The 25983-nt window shown below is 34.9% G+C and overlaps 1 pseudogene; it reads right to left on the bottom strand.

Moving 5' to 3' along the window:
* Positions 1-2249: 2249 nt before the first annotated feature.
* Positions 2250-2533, bottom strand: LOC123820702 (annotated as a pseudogene).
* Between the last annotated feature and the right edge of the window lie 23450 nt (positions 2534-25983).

The raw sequence follows: 25983 nt of genomic DNA, 5'->3' as shown, positions 1-25983 counted from the left end.
TTCTAATGATTAATGATGTTGAGCACTTTCTCATATGTCTATTGACTATCTCTACGTCTTTGAAGATATATCTATTAGATACTTAGATTACATTTTATTTTTTAAATTTATTTTTATTTAAAAAATATTTATTTTAGACAGAGGGGAAAGGAAGGAGAAAGAGAGGGAGAGAAACATCAGTGTGTGGTTGCCTCTCATGTGTCCCCCACTGGGGACCTGGCCAGCAACCCAGGCATGTACCCTGACTGGGAATCAAACTAGCAACCTCTGAATGGCAGGCCAGCACTCAATCCACAGAGGCATAGCAGGCAGGACCTTGGCAATTTTTAAAAATTGGATTGTTTGCTTTTCTGGTGTTAAGTTGTATTAGTTCTTTGCATATTTTGGAAATTAAATATTTATCAGATGTATCATTGGAAAATATATGTTCCCATTCAGTTATTTCTCTGCATTCTGTCAATGGTTTCTTTGCTGTGCAAAAGCATTTTAGTATGATGTAGTCCCATTTGTTTATTTACTTTGTTTCTCTTTCTCTAGGAGACATAGTGACAAAAATATTGTTATGAGAATTGTCTAAGATTTTCATGCCTAGGTTTTCTTCTATTTTTTTTTATAATTTTGCAACTGACACGTCCTTAATTATTTTGAGTTTATACTTTGGTATGCTGTAAGTTTTCAACATTTTCTATAGAAATAACATAAAGTTATCAGAGTCTTTCCTCTCATATAATTTTATTTTTTTAAATACTGTTTTGGGGGCTTTATTAAATTTTTTTCTGAAGCTTCACCATTAATTTTTGGCAATGCCACATTTGATCTATCTCCATAGTTTCTTTTCAGAAATACTTCTTACCAAGTGTCATGTTCTCAGTGAACTCCATGTCTTTAATTTCACTTGGGTGAACTGGAGGGCCTCTCCCAAAGCAATGGGTCAGCCAAGTGTGTAAAGTCCCATTCTCCCCAGTCAAACTCCACCCTTAGCACTGTGTGGTCATAGTATCCCATGTCAACATTTAGTTCAAATCCTCCCTTTTGGGACAGAGAGAGGTTTCAGTTATTCAGCATAGGCCATAGGTTTTGTTTGCTAATGTGCAGGGGAATATGGCCAGGCTAGGGCAGCAGTATATACCTCTGTTGCACAAGTGAATCTTATAATGTTTCACAGTAAATGAGAAACAACAAGCTTAAGCTTTTTCAGCTTCAAAATTAAATCCAAAGACTTATCATATAAAAGTGAAAAATATTATCAGGATCTTATCAATTTACTTCTCTGACAATTCAACTTAGGTTGAGGTAAAATTTATTTTTCTTTTTAAAGATGTTATTCATTTATTTTTAGATAAGGGAAAGGGAGGAGAAAGAGAGGGAGAGAAACATCAATGTGTCATTGCCATTCCTGTGCCCCAGACTAGGGACCTGGCCTGCAACCCAAGCATGTGCCCTAGACTGGGAATCAAACCTGCAACCCTTTGGTTTGCAGGCCATCAATCCATCCTCTGAGTCATAGCAGCCAGGGCATAATTTTTTATTAATTCTTTTAAAGAAAAAATGTTTAATAAACTTTAAAGTAAATATTATTATAAGGTGCTCAGTTCATGAAAAGAAAAAAACTATAGCTCAATATTTTAAGCATAATTTGCAGACAAATGTAGCAAATTGCATAATAAACTTTTTATTTACAATTAATTTACAATTTCATTGTGCTTTTACATGCCATGCCACTTGAATGTATAGAAAGTAACATGAGAAGTGTAATAAGCATTAGCAGGTGCATGTTTCTATTGAGCCTCTCAGCCCCATCTCCAATGCCTTCTGCCAGGTGATGTACCTACATTCAATGCCACCCAGCTCCTAAAAGGAGCCCTAAAAACCATAATTATCAGCATTCTTAATCTGCTGTGCTGTTTTACATATTTATTTTGTTGTATATGTTTTTGTTTAGAAATAAATATCAAATTTATTTCAAATTAAAAAAATAGAAATTATCTGAAAAAAATTAGTGGAGCAAATCAACTCAAAAAAAGAATGCTGCAGTTTGGTGATGACATTTATTGGAATGACTGGAGGAAAATAAAATTCCATTTAGCTTAATAATTTGTAAGTTATCTATAAATTAACATTTCAGGAGTGGAAGAATCCCTGGTCATTTCTTACCATCAAAATTTACTCAGGTTTCTCTTTTTAATACCTTCTACATTTAGAGGCAGTCATACAAAATCTCTTATTTTTCATAAGATTAATTCTTTTTTTCAGACAACTCTCAGTGGAGTGGTAATTAGTACAACACTATCTCCTTAAAAAAATCATCAAAAGAGTCTGTTTTATTGATTTACATAGCTCTTCATATCTTTCTTCAGCAATTTCTATAGAAGTAAACTCCACATTTTCCAATATCATATTTAAACATTGATTATAAGCATATAATCTACTTTGAAGTTCTCTGTTATTTCTCATTTTCACATAAATTCATTCATCCAGGATGAGTTTCTTCTGTGGTACTGGTAGTTTGTTGTGGGTGAATGTCAGCTGCCATATATTAAAACCCTGATTTTTTTCATTAAGATTTATTTAAGGCAGTCACTATTATCATCATCAAAATGCATAAGAAGAATCATGCTTAGAAAGGTTAAATAATCAGAGCTAATAGTCAAGCTAAGATTCTAACTTAATAATGTGTGGCCTAGAAGGATCCAATTCCCTCACACTTCAAGCTCTTGTCATAATATCCTGATATGAAATTCCTGCTTCTGCAACCAACTTTCCTCCAGTTTTCATCCCCATGTTATTGTTAGTTGGTATCTTCTTTGTGAATTGTATCTCCTTATAGTGTCTGACACTCCCACATTCCACACATTGACAAGGAGGATGATCTGATGGATGAAACCAAAACACATGAAAGCTGACAATATGTGCGAAGCAGACAATACATTTTACTCAGAGTGGTTTCCTGTCTACTGTGTTTTCCAGCATTTGTGATAATTTCTAACCATTTCTCTTAAACTGGATCAAATGGCTGCATAATTGCAAAAAACATTCAAAGTTGGAATAATCTTAGTGTTTGAAAATCATAAAACAGTATTTCTTTAAAAGCACTCCAGAACTCAAGCATCTCACACAGATTGATCTCTCCATCCTATGAATTACTTGGCAAAAAGTGAACTTGTCTAGTACTATAAGCATGATTGTACAATTGTGGAGGTATTAGAGATGGTTTCAAATTCAAAGCATTTTCTTTGTCTTCTTAGTTAAAGACCAGTCAAAGCTGTGGAGGTGTTACTCTGAAGCCTCTGAATGTCCTATTCACAAATATCCCTTGTACTGCTTTGAAAATAAATATATATTTGTTGGTATATTTCTGTATTTCAGAAGCAGTGCCTTCAAAAACTATTATATATAACTTTCAAAGTGGGAAAAGGAGCAAGAGAAAGGATTTGTCCATCTAAATAGTTATAAGTTGGTTGTAGACAAACAGTAAGAACTGTTAATTTACATTTTCTTAATGTGAAGGTCATTTAATCACCAGAATCATTTTATGGATTCTATGCTGTTGATGAAGTTCTCAGGAAAGATTCTTAACTCCAGATTCTCTTTTGCTTTAGTCATCTCACCTTGATAAGCTCTTTTAATAGACTATATCTAAGGATTGTTCCTTTGGAATATGATTCCAAGATATGTTTGGTAAATATACATTAAATTATATCTAACATTTACCTTCATTTTATGTCATATATTACTGATATTTATATAAGATATATTGAAGAGAATTCCTTTTTTCCACATTATTAAAAAAGTTTAACAGACTTGTAATATCTATTTCCAAACAATGAAAAGAATATCTCTGTGACTCTTTTGAGCATGGTGTTTTTGGTGGGGTAGAACTCTGAAAATTTCTTTTTCATCCATGTTAATTTTTCCACTTATTTTATTACTTTCTTAATTTATTTTTCTATAAAATTGTGTTATTCCATTTAATGCATTAATTTCAATTTTAATTAATTGTATCTGTAGGAAAAATGAAGTCAGTCAGGCTCCCTCACCTGGATGTCTGGGCAACTGTGGCTTGGCAGGGTTTATGCAGCCTTGAGTAAGGGCCTGCATGTGTAGAATGAAGCTATGTTATATACTATGAGGTCAATATTAGCACCCTGCTAGCTTTGTGTGAATTTAGTGTATGAGGGAGTCAGGATTTCCCCAGTGGAGGACATGTGGTAAGACACGCAGCTTGCAGCATGTATAAATCACCACACCTCAGAATAAAGGCATGTCAGACATCCCAACAGCTCCACGAATGTTCTTCCACCTGACCAAATCCCGTCTGAATCTGCCTGGCCTTGAATGTTCAGAAGACAATATCATAATATAATAAAACATTATTTTACAATGCAATTTCTTTATGCTTTATCATATCATGTTTTTAATTTATGTACTTGACTTTATATCTATATGTTTTCCTTTATGCTTTCCTTAAGCTCTTCTATACCTGAGATCTTATTTGAAAAAAAAAAAGTTTCATATGTTTTCTTATTTCATGGAAATGTACTTGAATTAAATTTTGTTGACTTATAAGCAACAATTTTATATTGAGTGTTAAATATATTCTATGACATCTCTTAGATACATTAAACATAAACTATGTTTCCATTCCTCATTCTCCTGTTTTGTTTGAGTAATTACTTAAAGAAAAAGGGAGAAGTAGTGCCTTTATTTCATTATCTTAAATAGCTAATCTGATGCTGAAAGAGGCTAAAGGCATAGTAAAGACTTGCACTAAACATTGTGATTGTGTAACTAGTGATTCATGCTATACTGTTCTAGTAGTTTCTTCCTATTTGCCTCCAGAACTTTACTCTTTAATTATTGTTTTCTTTATTTTTTAATGGAGCAAAAAGGAAAAAAATCCTCTAGAAACATAAATACTTTGAGTACTGAACAGTTTACCCCCCGCACACACACAGACTAAACACTGAAAATGTTAAGCATATTTCATTGTTTACAGAGATATGGCTTTGTGCTATTTCTCTGTTCTCATTAGCATGACTTTATGCCTCCTGCCCAGGTAAATAGGAATTATTCATTATAGGAACTTTTCAAAAAGCCCACCAACTTGCAATAGAAAGTATTGATCATTTTTGTCCTATGATCCTTTACATCCTTCATCTTAAAAGCGTTCCCTTGAGGTTTTTACCAGTTCTAGTTTACTATATTTTCATCTTTATCCACTGAGAAATAAGACCCTCCAAACCAGCCACAACCCTCCCCACCACCACTGCTAAAGTTTTGAAATGGGGAAGATGGTGCTCTCCATTGCTGTGGTAAGCAATAAACTCAGTTTGGTCTTATTACCAGACTATGTTAATAATTTTAAGGGAATAAGTTTTTGAAAACTCCATTTCCCATTTCTTTGCCAGAACTTCTTGCTTTTCCTGGTCCCAGAGTTATATCATCAACTATTCTCATAATTTATAGCAAGTTTCTTCTAAACAAGCTTAGATAAATTGTAATATCTTTATTACATAGTTGTTTAAGAGGCTACGCATTTTGTTACAATTATAATAGTAGTATATATCACATACTTCCTCATCCATACTCTGCAAAACTATCAAGATCATTAAAAATAAGGAAAGTATGAACCTGCCACAGCCAAGAGGGATCTAGAAAGAAATTCCAACTAAATGTCAAGTGTTATCCTGGATGGATACTAGAGCAGTAAAAAGATATTAGGTAAAAACTAAACCTATACCCCCCAGGCCCGGCGCTCCCAGGTCTGCTTCAGGGAACCGGGGAGAGTGGACTCACTGCTCCCTCCCCGACAACAGGGATTGAGCAACACCACGGAAGGACTTGTTGCTTGAAAGCACAGAGAGGGGAGTTGGACTGGGAGACAGTCACACAGGGGCTTCAGGCACCCACACATAGCCCTGGGAGGGGTGAGTGCCCCCAGCCTACGCGACCAGGGGTGGCCTGGACCTACGTGCACCTGCCCCCAGCTCGGGGTTCTGTGGAAGACCCAGACCTCACAGGCCTGAAAAAGGAAAGGGTGCAGGTGTTTAAGGGTTTCTGGAGCCTGCGATGGTGAACTCAGGGGAACACGCGCCATTTGGGGATTTCTGACTCTCGAGCTGTGAACCCAGAGGGGTCACAGTGCTTCAGGGGCTTCTGGAGCCTGCAACAGGGAAATTGGTGGAAGTGCGTGCCCCTTCCAATCCCCGGAGCTTGCTCCATGAATCCAGAAAAAAAGACGGTGATTCCCGAGAACATAGAGCCCACCACAGTGAAATTTGGGTAAAGGGCATCTCTCCTTGTGATCCCCAGAGCTTGCACCATGAACCAAAAAAACACACAGGAGCTCTGCGGGGCCCAGAGCCTGGAAGATCACGGCAGTGATTTTGGGAAAACATGCTTGGGAGCTCCCATATCCACATCCAGGGACCTGCAGAAGGATGTCACACCAGCTCTGGGGAGAGTGCACTGCTAGATCTGGGGACAGTGCCCCAGAGACTGGCTGAGTTCTGCCTGGGAAAAGTATAAACATTCCAAATGCCCCTCAGCCTGCTGAGGCCAGCAAGACGAGAAAAACTGGTCTGGCAAGTTAGAAATGAACAAGAAAGTTTTTCGTTTTGTTTTGTTTTGTTTTGTTTTGTTTTTGGCTGTTGTTCGATTGTTTGATTTTATCTTGTTTTTTCAGTGACTTTTTATTTTCTAATACTTATTATTTTTATATCTCTCAATTCCTTATGTTTCTCTTCCCTTCATCCTAGTATTATTCCTTCCACTCCAAATTTATTTCTCCTGCATTCCATCGTTTGCTTTTTTTCCCTTTTTTTTCTTGAGCCTGGAAGTTACTGCTAATTTGTATTATCTTTTTCTCACTTTTCTGACATTTTTTATTTTAATAGTATTTTGGTATTCTTTTTATTTCTGCATAATCTTCTTTGCTTGGCTGGTTATACTCTCATTTCATAGGTTCCCCCGGTAATCTAATTCATAGTGTGTTGATAATTTACCATCCTTCATTTGTGTTCCATTAGTATACCTCTCAAGGTTCTATACTCCTTATTCTTGTTATCTAGATCTCATAGATTCTGCCACATGATTGTTGCTTTAATATTACTGTAAATAAGACCTAGTTCACACAATTGTAAATGCTACTCAACACCCCTCCCTGATCTCAGCCCACTTTGCAATTTCCTGAACTATATTATTATGGGGATTGTCTCTGTTCTTTTACACACTACTCATATTTACTAATCTTTATTCCCACCCTACCTCAGAATGTGACCTCCCACAGCCTCACAGCTGTCTAGATCCAACTGACAATCTTTTCCTCCCCAAAAAGAGCCTTACCTTCTTTCCATCCTTTCTAAAATGTGGCTAGTGGGGTGGAAGATCATGGTTAATACTTTACGTAGCCAAAGGATATCCCATCTCTTCTCTACTGGCTGCTACTGTAAATATCATAGAATACTGTCTTGCTGCCTTAAACCATTTTGCCTTACTCCTCCAAAGGATCATGAAAAAGAGTAGGAGGAGGCTGTGAAGACCAGGATGCATGAAGGAGACTGCACCACTGAATCTTACAGGTATTCTACAACAGAAGTTCACACCATAATCACAAGGAACCAGAACTGATCAATTTAAGAAACAGAGGCTAACAAGAAGAGTCTCACAAACAATGAGAAGACAAAGAAACTATTCCCAAATGAAGGGAAAGGAGGAAGCCACAGAAAGAATGCTAAATGAAATAGAGGCAACTCAACTATCAGATATTGAATTCAAAATGATTATCAGTAAGCTCAATGAACTCACAATGAGCTACCAGAAACTACAGGGAAGCTAAAATGATCTCACTGCAAACTATATCAGCATGAAAAACGAAATAGAAACAATCAACAAGGGCAAAGAGTAAATGAAGAATAAAATTTCTGAACTGAAGAACACAGTAGAAGGAATGAAAAGCAGGATTGATGAAGCAGAAGACCAGGTTAGCGAATTGGAGGACAAAGTAGAAAAAAACACCCAGCAGGAGCAAGAAAAGGAAAAGAGGCTCAGAAAGAATGAAGAGGGATTAAGAGAAATGCAAGACAATACGAAACATAATAATATCTGTATAATAGGGATACCAGAAAGAGAAGAGCAAGGGATAGAAAATCTATTTGAAAAAGTAATGATGGAAAACTTCCCTAATTTGATGAGAGAAAAAGTTACACAAATCCAGGAAACACAGAGAGTCCCAATCAAGAGGAACCCAAAGAGGCCCAGCTCAGGACACATCATGATTAAAATGGCAAAATTTCAAGACAAAGAGGGAATCTTAAAGGCAGCAAGGGAAAAACAGGAAGTAACATACAAGGAAGCCCCAATAAGGCTAACAGCTGATTTCTCAATGGAAACACTCCAGGCCAGAAGAGAATGGCAAGAGATATTCCAAGTAATGAAAACCAGAGGTCTGAAACCAAGGCTACTTTACACATCAAGGCTTTCAATCAAGATAGAAGGCTACTAAGAAGCTTCCCAGACAAAACAAGTCTAAAATACAACTCCACCAAACCAGCTTTGCAAGAGATGCTAAAGAGACTGCTTTAAGGAAAGGAAGGAAAAGAGAGGCGGGAGGCACACATACATAAATGGCAATGAATAAGTACCTATCAGTAATAACCTTAAACATAAATGGATTAAATGCTCCAATCAAAAGACATAGAATAGCTGAATGGATAAGAAAAATGACCCACATATATGCTGCCTACAAGAGACCCACCTCTTGATAAAAAAACTACACAGGCTGAAAATGAGGGGGTGGAAACAAATTTTCCAAGCAAATGGACAGGAAAAAAAAGCCGGGATAGCAATACTCATATCAGACAAAATAGACTTCCAAAAAAGGACCATAAAGAGAGACCCAGAAGGTCACTTCATAATACGCAAGGGAAGAATCCACCAAGAAGAAATAAATATTGTAAATATATATGCACCCAAGATAGGTGCACCCAAATACATAAAGAAAATCTTAAAGGACTTCAAGAAAGATATTGACAGCAACACAATTATAGTGGGGGATTTTAACACCCCACCATCAAAAATGGGCAGATCTTTCAAAAAAAATATGAACAAATATATTGTGGCATTGAACAATACCCTAGATTAAATGGATTTAAATGATATATATATAGAGAGAGCTCTCTATCCCAAAGAAGCTAAATACACATTCTCTTCAAATGCATACGGAACATTGTCAAAGAGAGACCACATGATAGGACAAAAATCAAGTCTCAGCAGTTTCAAGAAAATTGAAATCATACCAAGCATTTTCTCAGAACCCAAGGGACTGAAGCTAGAAACCAACCACAAGGAAAAAAAATGAAAACACTGAAAATCATGGAGATTAAATAGCATGCTATTAAACAATGAATGGGTCAAGAATGAAAGTAGGGAAGAAATCAAAATGTTTCTGGAAAAAAAATGAAAATGAACTCACAACAATCTAAAACTTATGGTACACTGTGATGACAGTCCTAAGAGGGAAGTTCATAGCGATACAGGCCCACCTAGAAAAAGTAGAAATATTTCAAACAAACAACCTAACCCTACATCTACAAGAAGTTGAGGAACAACAACAAAGACAATCCAGAGCAAGCAGAAGGATAGAAATAACCAAGATCAGAGCAGAATTAAATGACATAAACACTAAAAGAACAATTCTAAGGATCAATGAATCCAAGAGCTGATTCTTTGAAAAGACAAACAAAATCCACAAGCCTTTAAGCAGACTCATCAAGAAAAAAAGACAGAAGACCCAAATAAGCACAATCAGAAATGAAAGAGAAGAGATTACAACAGATACCACAGAGATACAAAGGAATGTAAGAAATTGCTACAAAGAACTGTATGCCAAGAAATTTGAAAACCTAGGTGAAATGGACAAATTTCCAGAAAAATATAATCTTCCAAAACTCAATGAAAAATAAGCAGAAAGCCCAAACAAACCAATAACAGCAAAAGAAATTAAAGCAGTAATAAAAAAAAACTCCCAACACACAAAAGCCCTGGATCAGATGGTTTCACAGGAGAATTCTACAAAGCATTTAAGAAAGAGCTAACCCCTATCCTTCACAGATTATTCCAAAAATTCCAAAAAGATGGGAGACTCCCAAACTCTTTTTATGAGGTCAACATCATCCTAATTCCAAAACCAGATAAAGACACAACAAAGAAAGAAAACTTCAGGCCAATATCACTGATGAACGTTGATGCTAGAATCCTCAACAAAATACTGGCAAACTGCATCCAACAATACATTAAAAAGATCATACACCATGACCATTTGGGATTCATTCCAAGGATGCAAGGATGGTACAATATTCACAAGTCAGTAAATGTAATACATCACATAAACAAAAGCAAAGAAAAAAAACACATGATCATATCAATAGATGCAGAAAAAGCATTTGATAAGGTACAGCACCCATTCATGACAAAAACACTCGGGAAAGTGGAAATAGAGGGGGCATTCCTCAACATGATAAAGACCATATATGAGAGACCTACAGCCAACATTATACTCAATGGGCAAAAATTAAAGTCTTTTCCACTAAGATCAGGAACAAGACAAGGCTGTCCACTTTCACCACTTCTATTTAATATAGTACTGGAAGTTTTACCACAGCAATCAGACAAGAAAAAGAAATAAAAGGCATCCTAATCGGAAAGGAGGAAACAATATTGTCACTTTTTGCAGATGACATGTTAGTGTACATAGACAATCCTATAGATAGACTCAGGCAAAAAGCTGATTGACCTAAAAAATGAATTTGGCAAAAGAGCAGGATGCAAAGTACATATCCAGAAATCAAAGGCATTTCTGTACACCAACAATGAAACAACAGAAGCAGAAATTAAGAAAAAAATCCCATTTGAAATAGCAAAAAGAAAAATAAAATACCTAGGAATAAACCTAACCAAAGAGGTAAAAGACCTGTATTCAGAAAACTACATAATACTGAGGAAAGAAATCAAGGAAGACCCAAACAAGTGGACACATATACCGTGTTCATGGATTGGAAGAATTAATATCATCAAAATGCCCATACTACCCAAAGCAGTTTACACATTCAGTGCAAAACCTATTAAAGTACCAAAGGCTTGTTTCACAGACATAGAACAAACACTTCAAAAATTTATATGGAACCATAAATGACCCTGAATAGCTGCTGCAATTCTGAGAAAGAAAAGTAAAGTAGGAGGGATCACATGCAGGAGGGATCACAATACCTGACACTAAACTATTCTACAAAGCCACTGTAATCAAAACAGCCTGATACTGGCATAAAACCAGGCACATGGACCAATGGAACAGAACAGAAGGCCATAAATAAACCCAAGTCTCTATCATCAACTAATATTTGATAAAGGAGGCAGCAATATAAAATGGAGTAAAAATAGCCTCTTCAACAAATGGTGTTGGGAGAACTGGACAGCTACGTGCAATAAAATGAAATTAGAGCACCAACTTACACCTTATACAAAAATAAATTCAAGGTGGATAAAGGAATTAAATATAAGCTGTGACACCATTAAAGTCCTAGAGGAAAACGTGGGTAGGAAAATCTCAGATATGTCATTCAGAAACATTTTTACTGACATGTCCCCTAGAGCAAGAGACATAAAGGAAAAAATAAACAAGTGGGACCTCATCAAAATAAAAAGCTTCTGCACAGCTAAAGAAAAAAGTATCAAAATAAAAAGAGAACCAACTGTATGGGAAAACATATTTGCCAATGATACCTCAGACAAGGGTTCAATCTCCAAAATATATCAAGAACTTACATGACTCCACTCTAAGAAGACAAGCAACCCAATTAAAAAATGGGCAAAGGACTTGAACAGACACTTCTCCAAGGAGGACATACAGAGGATCCAAAGACACATGAAACAATGTTCAATATCACTAGTTATCAGAGAGATTCAAATTAAAACCACAATGATATACCACTTAACACAGGTCAGAATGGCCATCATAAACAAAGTAACCAACAACAAGTGTTGGAGAGGTTGCGGAGAAAAGGGGACCCTCGTGCACTGTTGGTGGTACTGCAGACTGGTACAACCACTATGGAAAGCAGTATGGAACTTCCTCAGAAAACTGAAAATGAATCTGCCTTTTGACCCAGCAATTCCACTGCTGGAATATATCCTAATAACTCTGAAACACCAATCCAAAAGAACCTATGCACCCTAATGTTCATAGCAGCACAATTTATAATAGCCAAGTGTTGGAAGCAACCTTAGTGGCTATCAATAAATGAATGGATCAAAAATCTGTGGTGCATTTACACAATGGAATTCTATGCAGCAGAAAAAAAGAAGGAGCTCCTACGCTTTGCAAAAGCATGGATGGAGCTGGAAAGCATTATGCTAAGCGAAATAAGCCAGACAGTGAAAGACAAATACCAAATGATCTCACCTTTAACAGGAACCTAATCAACAAAACATTGAAACAAGCAAAATATAACCAAAAACACTGAAATACAGGACAGGCTGACAGTGTCCACAGGGGAGAAACGAGGGAATTTCAGGGGAGAATGGGAAGGGTTTACAGGAACAAATTTAAAGGACACATGGACAAAAACTAAGGAGAGGGTGGTAATGGGAGGGAAGTGGGGAGGGTTGGGTGGATGAGCTCTAATGAGAGTAAAAGGGAGGAAACTGTGCTTGAACAATGATTAAAATTAAAAAAGATAGTAAAAAACTAAAACTAAAAAGAATACTTAAAAAAACCCTGAATCATCTATGTAGAGTATAAAATGTAGTTGTAATTATGTATTAATATTGGTTCATTAATTATAACAAATAAACCAATGTAAAATGCTAATAATAGAGAAAAAAATTGTGTCATTTATATGGGAAATATCTACTATATTTTCAATTGTTCTGTAATTCTAAATGTCTTAAAAATAAAATCCATTGAAAATAAATAAATATATATATATACATATATATACATATATATATATATTTCTTAACCATCTTCTTATTAGTTCTGGTATCTTTTCTTTAGAAATAAACCTTATGATTTTCCGGTTAATAGCCTCCTTTTCTTTTCCTGTCCTTATAGTAAAATTAATTACCAAAACAACAAATATGAAACTCTTATGTCCACATCAGTGGCATGAACCATCTTGAATATCCTTCTTTTAACTGCCCTATCTCCATGAGTCTTATGCTCTATAAAATTCTACTTCAGATTTTGTTTCCTTTGCAAAATCTTCTTTGTTTATTCCTGTTAACTCTATTCCCTTTGTATTAAAGTGGCTATAATTTACATTCCAACAACAAACAGGGACAATCCTCAGGACAAAAAACAAACAAACAAGCAAACAAACAAACAAAAAACCCTGTGTTGTTACCTGACAGATGGGCAAGCGGGAATAGGAGTTAAGTGACAAAAATTTAAGTACATGAGTTTTGAGGTTGAATGCTTGTTATTACTGTGCAACATAATGAATATCCCTGAGCTTCAGCTTTTTTCTTTCTATTGAAAAGCAATAATGATAGATTCAGGATTATAGTGATAAGTAATCAAATGAATTAATAGTTCTCTGGATTATCAACTCTAACATTGACATAGGTGGCAGATTGTTTAATTGAAAAAAATAATCATGTACATAATGTGAAATTATATTGACAGTCACTGCAACTAAAAGGATTAAAAGAAGTAATTTCTATCCACAATTAATAATTGGTTGAGACAAGTGGTTAAGCATACTCCTTCAATTAAGCATAAGCCTTTAGTTAAACATAAGCCATTAATTTAACAGTATGTTAACTTAAAAAAATGTTTCATGGGTAGAAAATAAAAAAAATATATTAATCCAAATTTTGAAATTTGCCTTGGCCAGGTGGCTCAGTAGGTTAGAGTGCCATCTCTCATGCACCGTATTTTGAAGTTCAAAATTCTTAGAAGATGACACCCAAACTAAACATTGTAAAGTCTCATTAAAGATAAAGAGAACAAGATTAATCAATGAACAGAGTCATGAAACAACATAGGGCATTTATCTAGTTCACTGTTAAGGCATGAATTGCAAATAGGCAAGGGGCAGGAGATGACATTTGGGTGGAAATTAGGTAATGGAAAGGATTGTAATTTATGTTTGTGTTTGACTTTGTCTTGCATAGACCACTGAAGTCTAACAAAGGATATTAAAAAAAGGAAAGATAAGAGGGAATATTTTTTGTGGGACTAAATTCAGAGTAGTATGAATTTTAAAAAAATGACACAATATTTTTATGTGATATTGAAATAAAAACAGTACATTTTATTTTCCCTGAATAAATCAGTTATGGTGGGTATTAACAGATGATACTGTAGAGGGAAACTATATAACCTGGTCATATTAGATGCTTTTTTAGGATTGTTATTTCTTTGCAGTTAAAAATTTGAAGTTAAAGTAAATAGAACAAAGTCTCAGTCCAAGCCTGCCAATCTCATTAACAATGGAAAAATTTACTGAATAGTACACTTTTCACAACATTAATAAATACAGTCTCTCTGATTTCTTCCATCTCTGCTCCATGTGACAATTTGCCCTATAAATCAAAATATAAAGTAGTATTTTCTGTTTTGTTATTTTTTTTTATTTTTAACCTATCACTTATTTACTTTAAAATGTAGTTTACTGACTTGGCTGGTATGGCTCAGTGGGCTGAGTGCCAGCCTGTGAACACTATCCAACCAGGTTGCTGGTTCAACTTCCTATCAGGGCACTGGCCTGGGTTACAGACCAGGTCACCGTTTGGGAGTGTATGGGAAGCAACTGATATTTCTCTCCCTCTCTTTTTCCTTCCCTTCTTCTCTCTATAAATAAATAAATAAATAAAATCTTCAATAAATAAAATGCAGTTTACTTTAAATATTATTACATATTAATTTTGTGTGTAGCACAGTAGTCAGATTCTCCCAATATTTCCAGTACTCACCTAACACCATATGTAGTTTTATAAGTTTATTGACTATGTTTCCTATGCTGTATATTACATCCCCATTACTATTTTGTAATTACCAATCTGTACTTCTCAATTCTTTTAGCTTTTTCAGCCAGTCTCCCAAACCCCCTTCCCTCTAACACCCATCAATCTATATTTTGTATCTCTGGGTCTGATCCTGTGTTCATTTTTGTTTTTTAATATTGTACTTTAGATTTCACATACAAGTGAAATCTTATGATATTTGTCTTTGACTGATTTATTACACATACCTTCTAGGTCCACTCATATTGTCACAAGTAGTAGCATTTTGTTCTTTTTACATGGTCCATTTATATTCCATTGTATATATGTATCACCACATTTTTATCTACTCAGTTATTGATGGGCATTTGGGTTGCTTCTATAGCTTAGTCATTGTAAACAATGCTGCAACAAACACAGGGATGCATGTATTATTTCTAATTAGTGTTTTGTGTTTCTTTGGATAAATATTCAGAAGTGGAACCACTGAGTCATAAGGCAGTTCCATATTTAATGTTTTGAGGTATCTCCATACTGCTTTCCATAATGGCTGAAACTATCTGCATTCCCTCCAACAGTGCACAAGTGTTCCCTTTTCTCTCCATCCTGGTCAACTTGTTTGTTGATTTGTTGATGGCAACTATTCTGGCAGATCTGAGGTGATATCTCACTGTGATTTTAAATTGCATTTCTTTGATGATTAGTGATGACTATATTTTCATGTGTCTATTGGCCATCTTAATGGCCACTTTGGAGATATGTCTATTCAGATCCTTAGCTCCTTTTTAATTTTTTTTTTTCTGGTTGAGTTGTATGTTTTTTTAAATATATTTGGATATGAATCTGTTATCAAAAGTATTATGGGAAAATATGTTTTCTCATTTAGTGGGTTGTCTTTTCATTTTGTTGATGGTTTCTTTGCTGTGAAAAAAAAAAACATTTTAGTTTGAGTTAGTCCCATTTGTTTATTTTTTTCCTCTTGTCCAGGGAGATATATCAGAAAATTGGAGATCTGAGAGAAATATCTGAGATTTTACTGCCCATGTTTTCATCTATGACTTTTATGATTTTGAGTAGTACATTTAAATTTTTAATTCTGCATGAGTTTATTCTGCATATTGTATAAGAAGGTGCTGATTTCATTTTTTCATATATCTATCCAACACTATTCATTGAGGTGACTATTTTTAATCCACTGTATGTTTTTGCCTCCTTTTTTCAAATATTAATTGACCATAACTCTGTAGATGTATTTCTGGGCTTTCTGGTTGGTTCCACTGATTTACATGTCTCTTTCCAGACCAGTACCATGCTCTTTAGGTTACTATGACCTTGAACTATAGTTTTATATCAGATAATGTGATTCCTCCAAATTTATTCTTCTTTCTCAGGATTTTTGTGGGTATTTTGTTTTTTTTGTGGTTCCATATACATTTTTTTGGATTATTTTATATCTGTGAAATATGATGTTGATATTTTAATAGGAATTGCACTGAACTCATAGAAAGCTTTGTTTAGTATGGACATTTTAACAATGTTTATTTTTCTAACCCATGAGTATGGTATATGCTTCCACTTATCTGTGTCGTCTTCAATTTATTTCTTCACATCTGATAATTTTCAGGGTAAAGATCTTTTCCCTCTTTGGTTAAATATATTCCTAGTTATTTCATGTTTTGATGTAATTATAAATGTGATTTCTTCTTAGTTCCCATTTTTTTAGTGCACTATTGGTGTATAAAAATGCATACTGCTTCTGGATATTTATTTTGTATACTGCTACTTTATCTGAATTTATTTTTCAGAGTGCCATTTTCAACTGACAGAGAGACAATAACTATCTCTTTTTCTTTTTTTAAATTTTTACTTTTAACTCCATTTTCCCTCCAACACTCCCCCTTGGCTTGACCCATCCCTACCTCCCACCCTAGATCCTACCCCCTTTTGACTTTGTCTATGTGTTTTTTATACATGTTCCCCTCTCCCCTCTGGTTACTGTAAGTTTGTTCTTTATTTCAATGTCTCTGGTTGTATTTTGCTTGCTTATTTGTTTTGTTGATTGGGTTCCACTTATAGGTGAGATTATATGGTATTTGTCCCTCACTGCCTGGCTTATTTCACTTAGCACAATGCCCTCCAGTTTCATCCATGTGGTCTCAAAGGGTAGGAGAACCTTCTTTCTTTCAAATGTGTAGTACTCTGTTTGTAAATGTACCATAGCTTTTTGACTCACTCATTTACTGGTGGGCATTTACGTTGCTTCTAGCACCTGGCTATTATAAATTGTGCTACTATGAACATTAGGGTGCACAGGTGCTTTTGAATTGGTATTTCAGGATTATTACTGTATAATTGCAACAGTGGAATTGCCAGGTCAAAAAGCAGTTCCATTTTTAGTTTTCTGAGGAAATCCCATACTGTTTTCCACAGTGGCTGCACCAGTCTGCATTCCCCCCAACAGTGCACTAGGGTTCCGTTTTCTCCACATCCTTGACACTTGTTGTTTGTTGATTTGTTTATGATGGTCATTCTGACCAGTGTGGAGTGGTATCTCATTTTAGTTTTAATTTGCATCTTTCTGAAGGCTGGTGTTGCTGAGCATCTTTTCATATGAGAGAGACAAAAAAATTTCATGTTTAGCACAATTCAAACAACATTCAGGTAGTAGCCAATATTTATTTTTTGAGTAAAATCTATGGCAGAATAGTTAATAACTGGTGAATATATTGTGGAAAACAGTCCTTTATCTAAAGGGGTAATAAATGAATTTCCATTTACTCTTGGTTGTTGTTGTTGTATTAATAAGATTTCAAGGAGGGTTATGAAAAGTGGAAATACAAAGAAAACTAATATTTTACACATCCCTATTACCTAGGAAACTAAGTTACTATTTATTCATGGTAAGAGAGGAAAATGAGGTTTGTCATAACTTGATCAATTGCCAATGTCACTTGAATGTAAGAGCTTGACTTTATAAACCAGACAGTTCTGACTACTCACAGCCTATCTGTTCTAGTACATTAGTGGACATAAACTGGATCTTTGGTACATAAGTGATCTGACTCAGAGACAGTTCTTCTCTGTGGTCCAAGTATAAACTTATGAGGAAGAAAGTAAAGTTTACTTCATAACTGAGCCAGTTTTCTCTTACAAATCCATAGAGTTAATAATATTACCTTGGGTAAATTAGAAAAATTATCAAAAATACCTTTAACCAAGTTTTACTTGTCAGAGACCATTTATTCAGATACTATCCACATTTTCTTTGGCAAATTTTGCCCAGATTTAATTTTTCTGTTATAAAATTTTATGCAGATGAATTAAATTATAAATTACATGTAATTGTGATTTTATGACTGCAACTAACCCTTCCTCTAAGGAGCTCACTGTTTTCATGAAGCAGAACCTAAATTCAACTGAAAATGTATACAAATATTCCTAGACTTTATTTTTCCAAAAAAATGTACACTATATCTATGAAAGATTAGTTTTAACTAAAAATGTTAGTATTCACATTTTTGAAATATGATTTAATTTAAAAAAAACTTTTTCTTTACACATAATTGATTATATGTAATGAATTTTTAAGAATGTTGTTTTCTGCTCTAATGTTTAAGAACAGGCAATCATGGTGAGAGAAGGAAATGGGCCCAAGACCTGTAATACTGTTACTATAGGTAGTTAACTAGTTATAAATGAGAGCAAAGGGGTATAGACATTGTGTTTAATAAACTGGGAAGTATAAGCCTATTTGCTTCAACAGGGAGCTATAGCATTTTCTGACTCATTCACACACTCCAAGGGACTGCCATGGAGGAGAATTAATCCCAGGGGGCAAAAGAAATCTCCCCAGCAACTCTGTTCACCCTCCAGTACCTGGTTGTAGGGAGAAACAGGGAAATAGAGACCTACCAGTCTAACTAAGGGATGAATCCATCATAAGCCTGCAAAAGCTTGGGAAGTTGATTGGTGATTTTGGAAAACAACTGATCTGTCTTAATAGAAACTAATGTACTCCCAAGGGAACAAAGATACCCTTTCTCTCTCATGCTTGGTCACCAACACTCACCCCATGTGTTTATGTGTTGTCTTTCTTGCCTGGGAATACATGTGGCCATGCAGGTCTAGCATCTACCAGGGCCCTCAGCAGACTGGGTGGGTTCCAAAGGACTAAGCTTAAATATGAAACAGAAATTCTGTACACTGGTCTTTGTTATGGTCTTGCTGAGGACAAGTTTAGGATTTTCCATGGAAGTACAGATAGAGGTGGGACATTGGAACACCAAGGATAGCCTTCCATGCAAATAAACCTTGACAAATCACCATTTCCCATGCCAGATCCCATGGAACAGCCTAATTTCCACTGGAAACAACATTTTCTCTTATCTGAATTCTTATATGCTTGACTTGTTAAATAAAATATTTTGTTTTAAATAGCTCTAGATAGATACATTAAATACAAATACAGAACATACTTCTGTACATCATATGCAATTTCCCTTATTATTGACATCTTATTTAACTGTGACACTTATGCCATAGCCAATGATGATGTTGATACATTATGATGGACTAAAGTTTATATCTTATTTGATTTTCTGTGATTTTTACATGAAGTGTTTTTTTTTCCTGATCTTAAATTGCATCCAGATACCAAGTGTAGACTCCTCTAAAAAGTGGTAGTTTTTCAGACTTCCTTTGTTTTTGATGACTTTCACAGTTTTGAGGAGAGCTTTGTAGAATGTTCCTTAATTTGGGTGGGTTTGTTATTTCTCTGGGATTAGAGGTTTGAGGGAACAATATCACAGTGGTAAAATGTCATTTTCAACACACTATATCAAAAGGACATGTTATCAGGCTGACCTTTCACTGGCTCAAGGTCATGCATGCTTGTGGTGTTTCCCCACTGTAATGTCTCTCCTTTCCTTTTCCTAACTGTTCTCTGTGAAAGTCACCAAGCACAACCACCACCTCAAGTAAGAGGACCAAGTATATTCTTTTTTTCTATTTTATTTATTTTATAATTTTATTTATTTTTATTTTGTAATACTATTAATCCCCACCATACCCTCTTCTGACCCCATCCACCCTCTTCCCATGCAATTACCACATTATTGTCCTTGTCCATCAGTTCATTTTCTCTCCTTCTTTTTTTCTCAATCCGTCCATTATCCCCACCCCTATCAGAGCTGTCATCCTTCTCTCTATCTATGGGTCTGTCTCTATTTTGCTTATTATTTCAGTTTGTTCACATATGAGTGAAATCATATGGTAATTGCTTTTCCCTAACTGGCTTATTTAACTTATCATAATGTTTTCCAGGACCATCCATGCTGTTACAAAGGGTAACATTTTCTTCTTTTCTATGGTAAAGCAGTTTTCCATTTTGTAAATGTAACATAGCTGTTTTATCCTCTTGTCTATTGGTAGACACTTGGGCTGCTTCCAAACCATGACTATTGTAAATAATGCAGCAATGAACATAGAGATGCATATATTGTTTCAAATTAGTGCTTCAGGTTTCTTCATATAGATTCCCAAAAGTAGAATTGCTGGGTCTTAGTAGAGTAAGACAGTTCCATTCTTAATATTTTGAGGTATCTCCACACTGCTTTCCACAGTGGCTGCACCAATCATTTTCCCACCATCAGTGGGAATACACATCCTTTCTCCACATCCTTGCCAGCACTTGATATTTGTTGCTTATTGATGACAGACAATCTGACAGATGTGAGATGATACCATAGTGTAGTTTTGATTTGCATTTTTCTGATGATGATCATCTTTTCATATTTGCTAGTGTATGTCCTTATTGTATGTCTATTAACCATTTGTATGTCCTCTTTGGAGAAGTGTATTCAGGGCATTTGTTCATTTTTTAATTGGAATTTTATTGTGTAGTTTTAAAACTTATTTTAAATTTTTGACATTAACCCCTTATCAGATGTATTATTGAATGTGTTCTCCCATTTATTGGGTTGTATTTTCATTTTGTTGATCATTTCCTTTACCATGCAAAAACTTTTTAGTTTGATGTAGTTTGATTTGTTTATTTTTTGTCTTTTGTTTCCCTTGCCTGAGTAGATATATCAGAAAAAAATATTGCTGTGAGCAATGTCCAAGACTATACTGCCTATATTTTTTTTCTAGGATTTTTATGGTTTTAAGTATAACAGTTAAGTTTTTAATCTATTCTGAGTGTATTCTTGTATACAGCATAAGAAAGTGGTCTAGCATTGAAATTAAGAACAAACTCACAATAACCAGACGGGAGATGTGAGGGGATAATGGGGGAAAAGAGGAAAGGGGTTTTGGGAACATGTATAAAGGACACATGACAAAACCAAAGGCAGGTAGGATCAAGGCAGGGGATTGCTGAGGTGGGAGGAAGTGGTGGGGGCAAGGGAAATGGAGACAACTGTACATGAACAACAATAAAAATGTGAAAATAAAAAAGAAAGTGGTCTAGTTTTATTTCTCTATATGTGTATTTCCAATCTTCCCAACACCATGTATTGAATAAACTATCTGTATGTCCATTGTATGCTTTTGCCTCCTTTGTCAAATATTGACTATAGAGTGGCATGGGTTAATTTCTGGAATCTCTATTTTGTTCCATGGATCTATATGTTTTGTTGAACAATGGCATATAATATAGTTTAATATTCAGTAGTGTGATTCATTCTCAAGATCACTAATGCTATTCAGGGCCTTGTGTGGTTCCATATAAATTTGTGGAATATTTGTTCTCATTCTGTGAAATACACCATTATTATCTTGATAAGAATTAAGTAAATCTGTAGGTTGCTTTGGGTAATATGGACATTTTAATAATATGAATTCTTCCTGTCTATGAACAGAGTGTATGATTCCATTTATTTGTATTTTCCTCAATTTCTTTCTCAAGTGTCATATATTTTCTGAGTACAGGTCACTTATATTCTTAGTTTATTTTTTTCCTAGATTTTTTACTTTTAAATTTGATTACTTATAATTTTGATTTACATTGTTTTCTTAATTTCCATTTCTGATAGTTCATTGATAGCACATGAAAAATGCAACTGATTTCTAGAGATTAACTCTGTATCCTGCTACTTTACTGAATTTAGTTATCTGTTCCAGTATTTTATTTTATTATTTTGGTGGAATTTTTAGTTTTCCCTATATACAGTATCATGTTATATGTAAACAATGACAGTTTTACTACCTTCTTTCCAATATGGATGCCTTTTATTTCCTTTTATTGTCTGATTACTGTGGCTAGGACTTGTACTGTGTTGAGTAACAGTGGCAGAACCACACATACTTGTCCTGTTCACACTCTTAAGAGGAAGCTTACAGTTTTTGCCCACTGAGTATGATGTTAGTGAAGGGTTTGTCACATGTGGCCTTTATTATGTTCAGATTAATTTTCTCTATTTCCACTTTGCTGAGTATTTTCCCCATAAAATGGTGCTCAATTTTATCAAATACCTTTTCTGAATCTATTAAGGTGATCATGTTTTGTTTACACTTCATTTTGTCTATGTGGTTTATCATGTTTATTGATTTGTGGATATTATACTAATCTTGCATCTCCAGAATAAACCCCACTTGGTCAATGTATATGACCTTTTTATTTATTTCTGTATTTTGGATTGCTAAAGTTTGCTGAGGATTTTAGGATTCATTTTTATCAGGGATATTGGCCAATAGGGTTTTTTTTTCCCCCTTATGGGAAAATGCTGGCCTTATAAAATGAGCTGCAGGATTTTCCCTCATCTTGAAACTTTTGGAATAGTTTAAGGAGTAGAAATCTTAGTCCTCTGAGTATTTGGTAAAATGCATCTGGGAAGTCATCTGGTCCAGGGCTTTTGTTTGTTGGAAAATTTTTATGACAGTTTCAATTTTACTAGTGTTAATATATCTTCAAATGATGTGATTCCTTCTAATTTAGTTTTGAAAGATATTATGTTTCTAGGAATTTGTTTATTTAATCTAGATTGTCCATTTGCTTGGTACAAGTTGTTCATAATATTTTCTTAACTTTTAATATTTATTTTGTGTTAGCTGTTGTATCTCCTGTTTCTTTTTATATTTTTGTTTGTAAATTAGATATTTTTATTGTTAACTAGTTACCTTTCATTTTTTATTATTATTCTATTATAGTTGTCCCAATTGTTCCCCTTTTGTCCTTCTGTGCTCAGCCCATTCCCCACTTCCACAGAAAATCCCCATACCATTGCCAGTGTTCATAGGTCATTCATACATGTTCTATGACTAGTCCCTTTCCCTTGTTTCCACCATTATCCCCTTCTGCCCTGCCATCTGGCCACTGTCAAAATGTTCTATGCTTCCATGTCTCTGGTTCTGTTTTGCTCACTAGTTTTATTTTGTTCAATAAATTCCTCTTATAAGTGAGATCAGGTGGTATTTGTCTTTCAATGACTGTCTTACTTCTCTTACCATAACACTCTCCAGTTCCATCCAAACTGTTTCAAAAGGTAAGAGCCCTTTCACTCTACTGTTAAGTATTCCCTTTGTAAATGTACCACTTTTTTGATGCCCTCATATGCTGATGGGCACTAAGGCTGTTTCCAGCATTTGCCTGTTATAAATAACACACTATGAACATAACAGTGTATAAATTATTTTGAATTGTTGTTTCAGGATTCTTACTGTTTATATCCAGCAGTGAAAATTCTGGATCAAAAGACAGTTCAATTTTAATATTTGAGGAAATTCCATACTATTTTCCACAGTGGCTGCACTGGTACACATTCCCTCCAACAGTGCATTAGGGTTCCCTTTTCTCTACATCCTGGCCAACACTTGTTTGTTGATTTATTCACGATGGCCATTCTGATAGGTATGAGGTGCTATCTCATTGTTGTTTAAATTGCTTCACTCTGATGGCAAGTAATGTTGAGCATAACTTTTCATATAACTATGGGCAATTTGTATGCCTTCCTTGGAGAAGTGTCTATTTAGGTCTTTTGCACATTTTTTATTAAATTGTTTATCTTCCTGGTGTTGGGATTTATTAGTTCTTTGTATATTTTGAAGATTAAACCTTTATCAGATGTGTCATTGGAAAATAAGTTTTCTCATTCAGTTGTTTTCCATTCCATGTTGTCAATGGTTTCTTTTGTTGTGAGAAGATTTTTTAATTGGAAGTAGTCCCATTTGTTTGTTTGTTTTCCCTTTATTTACCTTGCCCTGGGAGATAGATATATCAGCAAAAATGTTGGTACATGGGATACCACAAATTGTGCTACTTAAGTTTTCCACTAGGATTTTTATGGTATCATGACTTATATTTAAGTCATTTATCCATTTTGAGTTTATTCTGGTGTACAGTGGAAGATAATGTTCTAGTTTTGTTGTTGTTGTTGTTGTTGTTGTTTTGCATGTACCAGTCCACTTCTCTCAACATTTATTGAAGAGACTATTTTTATTCCATTGTATGCTTGTCCCACTCTGTCAAATATTAATTGACCATAGAGTCATGAGTTTATTTCTGGGCTCTCTATTCTCTTCCATTAATCTATGTTCTGTTTTTATGCCAGCACCAGGCTTTTGATAACAGGACCTTTTAGTATAGTTATATATCAGGCATTGTAATCCCTCCCCTGCAATCCCATTATTCTTTTTCCTCAAGATTTCTAAGGCTACTTGGTGTCTTCTTTGGTTCCATACACATTTTTGGAGTATTTGCTCTAGATTAGTGAAATATGTGATTGGTATATTATATAAGGATTACTTTAAATGTATAAATTTCTTTGGATAATATGGATATCTTAATGAGGTTAACTCTTCCAATTCATGATTGTGATATATACTTCCTTTTATTTGTTTCTTCCTTAGTTTCTTTCTTCAGTGTCCATTGGTTTCCAAGAAACACTCCTTTATGTCTTAGGTTAGATTTACTCCTAAGTAATTTATTTTATTTTATACTATAATAAATGAAATTTTCACTAGTTTTTTTTGTTCTTTTTGTTTTTTTAATGTTTAGTCTTCTAATTTTTTAAATTTTTACCTTGTTATTTATTTATTTAATTAATATATTTATCATTGGTAAGTACAGTTGTCTCCATTTTTCCCTACCACTTCCTCACACCCCACCCAACCCCATCTCCTACCCTCTATCCTTCCCTATTTTGCTTTGTCCATGTATCCTTTATATATATTCCTTGATGACCCTCCCTCTCCCATTACACCCTCCCTTCTGTTAGTTCCTTACCAGGTCAGTTGTTCCTTACTTCAATGTCTCTGGTTATATTTTGCTTGCTTGTTTGTTTTGTTGATCAGGTTCCACTTATAGGTGGGATCTGTGGTATTTGTCTTTCACTGCCTGCCTTATTTCACTTAGCATAATGCTCTATAGATCCATCCAAGCTGTCACAAAGGGTACGAGCTCCTTTTTTCTTTCTGCTGCACTGTGTTCTGCTGTGTAAATGTACCATACTTTTTTGATCCACTCATTTACTGATAGGTACTTAGGTTGCTTCCAACACTTGACTATTATAAATTGAACTTCTATGAACATTGTGGTGAATAAGTTCTGAATTGGTGTTTCAGTATTTTTAGGGTATCATCCCAACAGTTGAATTGCTGGGTCAAAAGCCAGTTCCATTTTTATTATTCTGAGGATATTCCATACTGTTCTCCACAGATATTGAACCAATTTGCATTCCCACCAACAGTGTACTAGGATCTCTTTTTCTCCACACCCTAGTGAGGACTTGTTTGTTGATTTGTTCATGATGGCCATTCTGAGTGGTGTGGAGAGGCATCTCATTGTGGGTTTAATTTGGATCTCTCTGATGGCTAGTGATTCTGAGCATCCTTTCAGATGTCTCTGGGCCCTCTGAATGTCCTCCTTGGATAACACTCTGTTCAGGTCTTTCACCCATTTTTTAAATTGGTTTCTCTGTCTTTCTGCAGTGGAGTCATGCAAGTTTTAGAGATCAAATCCTTGTCCGAAGTAACATTGGCAAA

The sequence above is a fragment of the Phyllostomus hastatus genome, unplaced genomic scaffold (assembly GCF_019186645.2).
Source record: "Phyllostomus hastatus isolate PE091 unplaced genomic scaffold, TTU_PhHast_1.1 phas_contig_366, whole genome shotgun sequence".
Lineage (NCBI taxonomy): Eukaryota > Metazoa > Chordata > Mammalia > Chiroptera > Phyllostomidae > Phyllostomus > Phyllostomus hastatus.
This window is presented reverse-complemented; position numbering and strand designations above follow the sequence as displayed.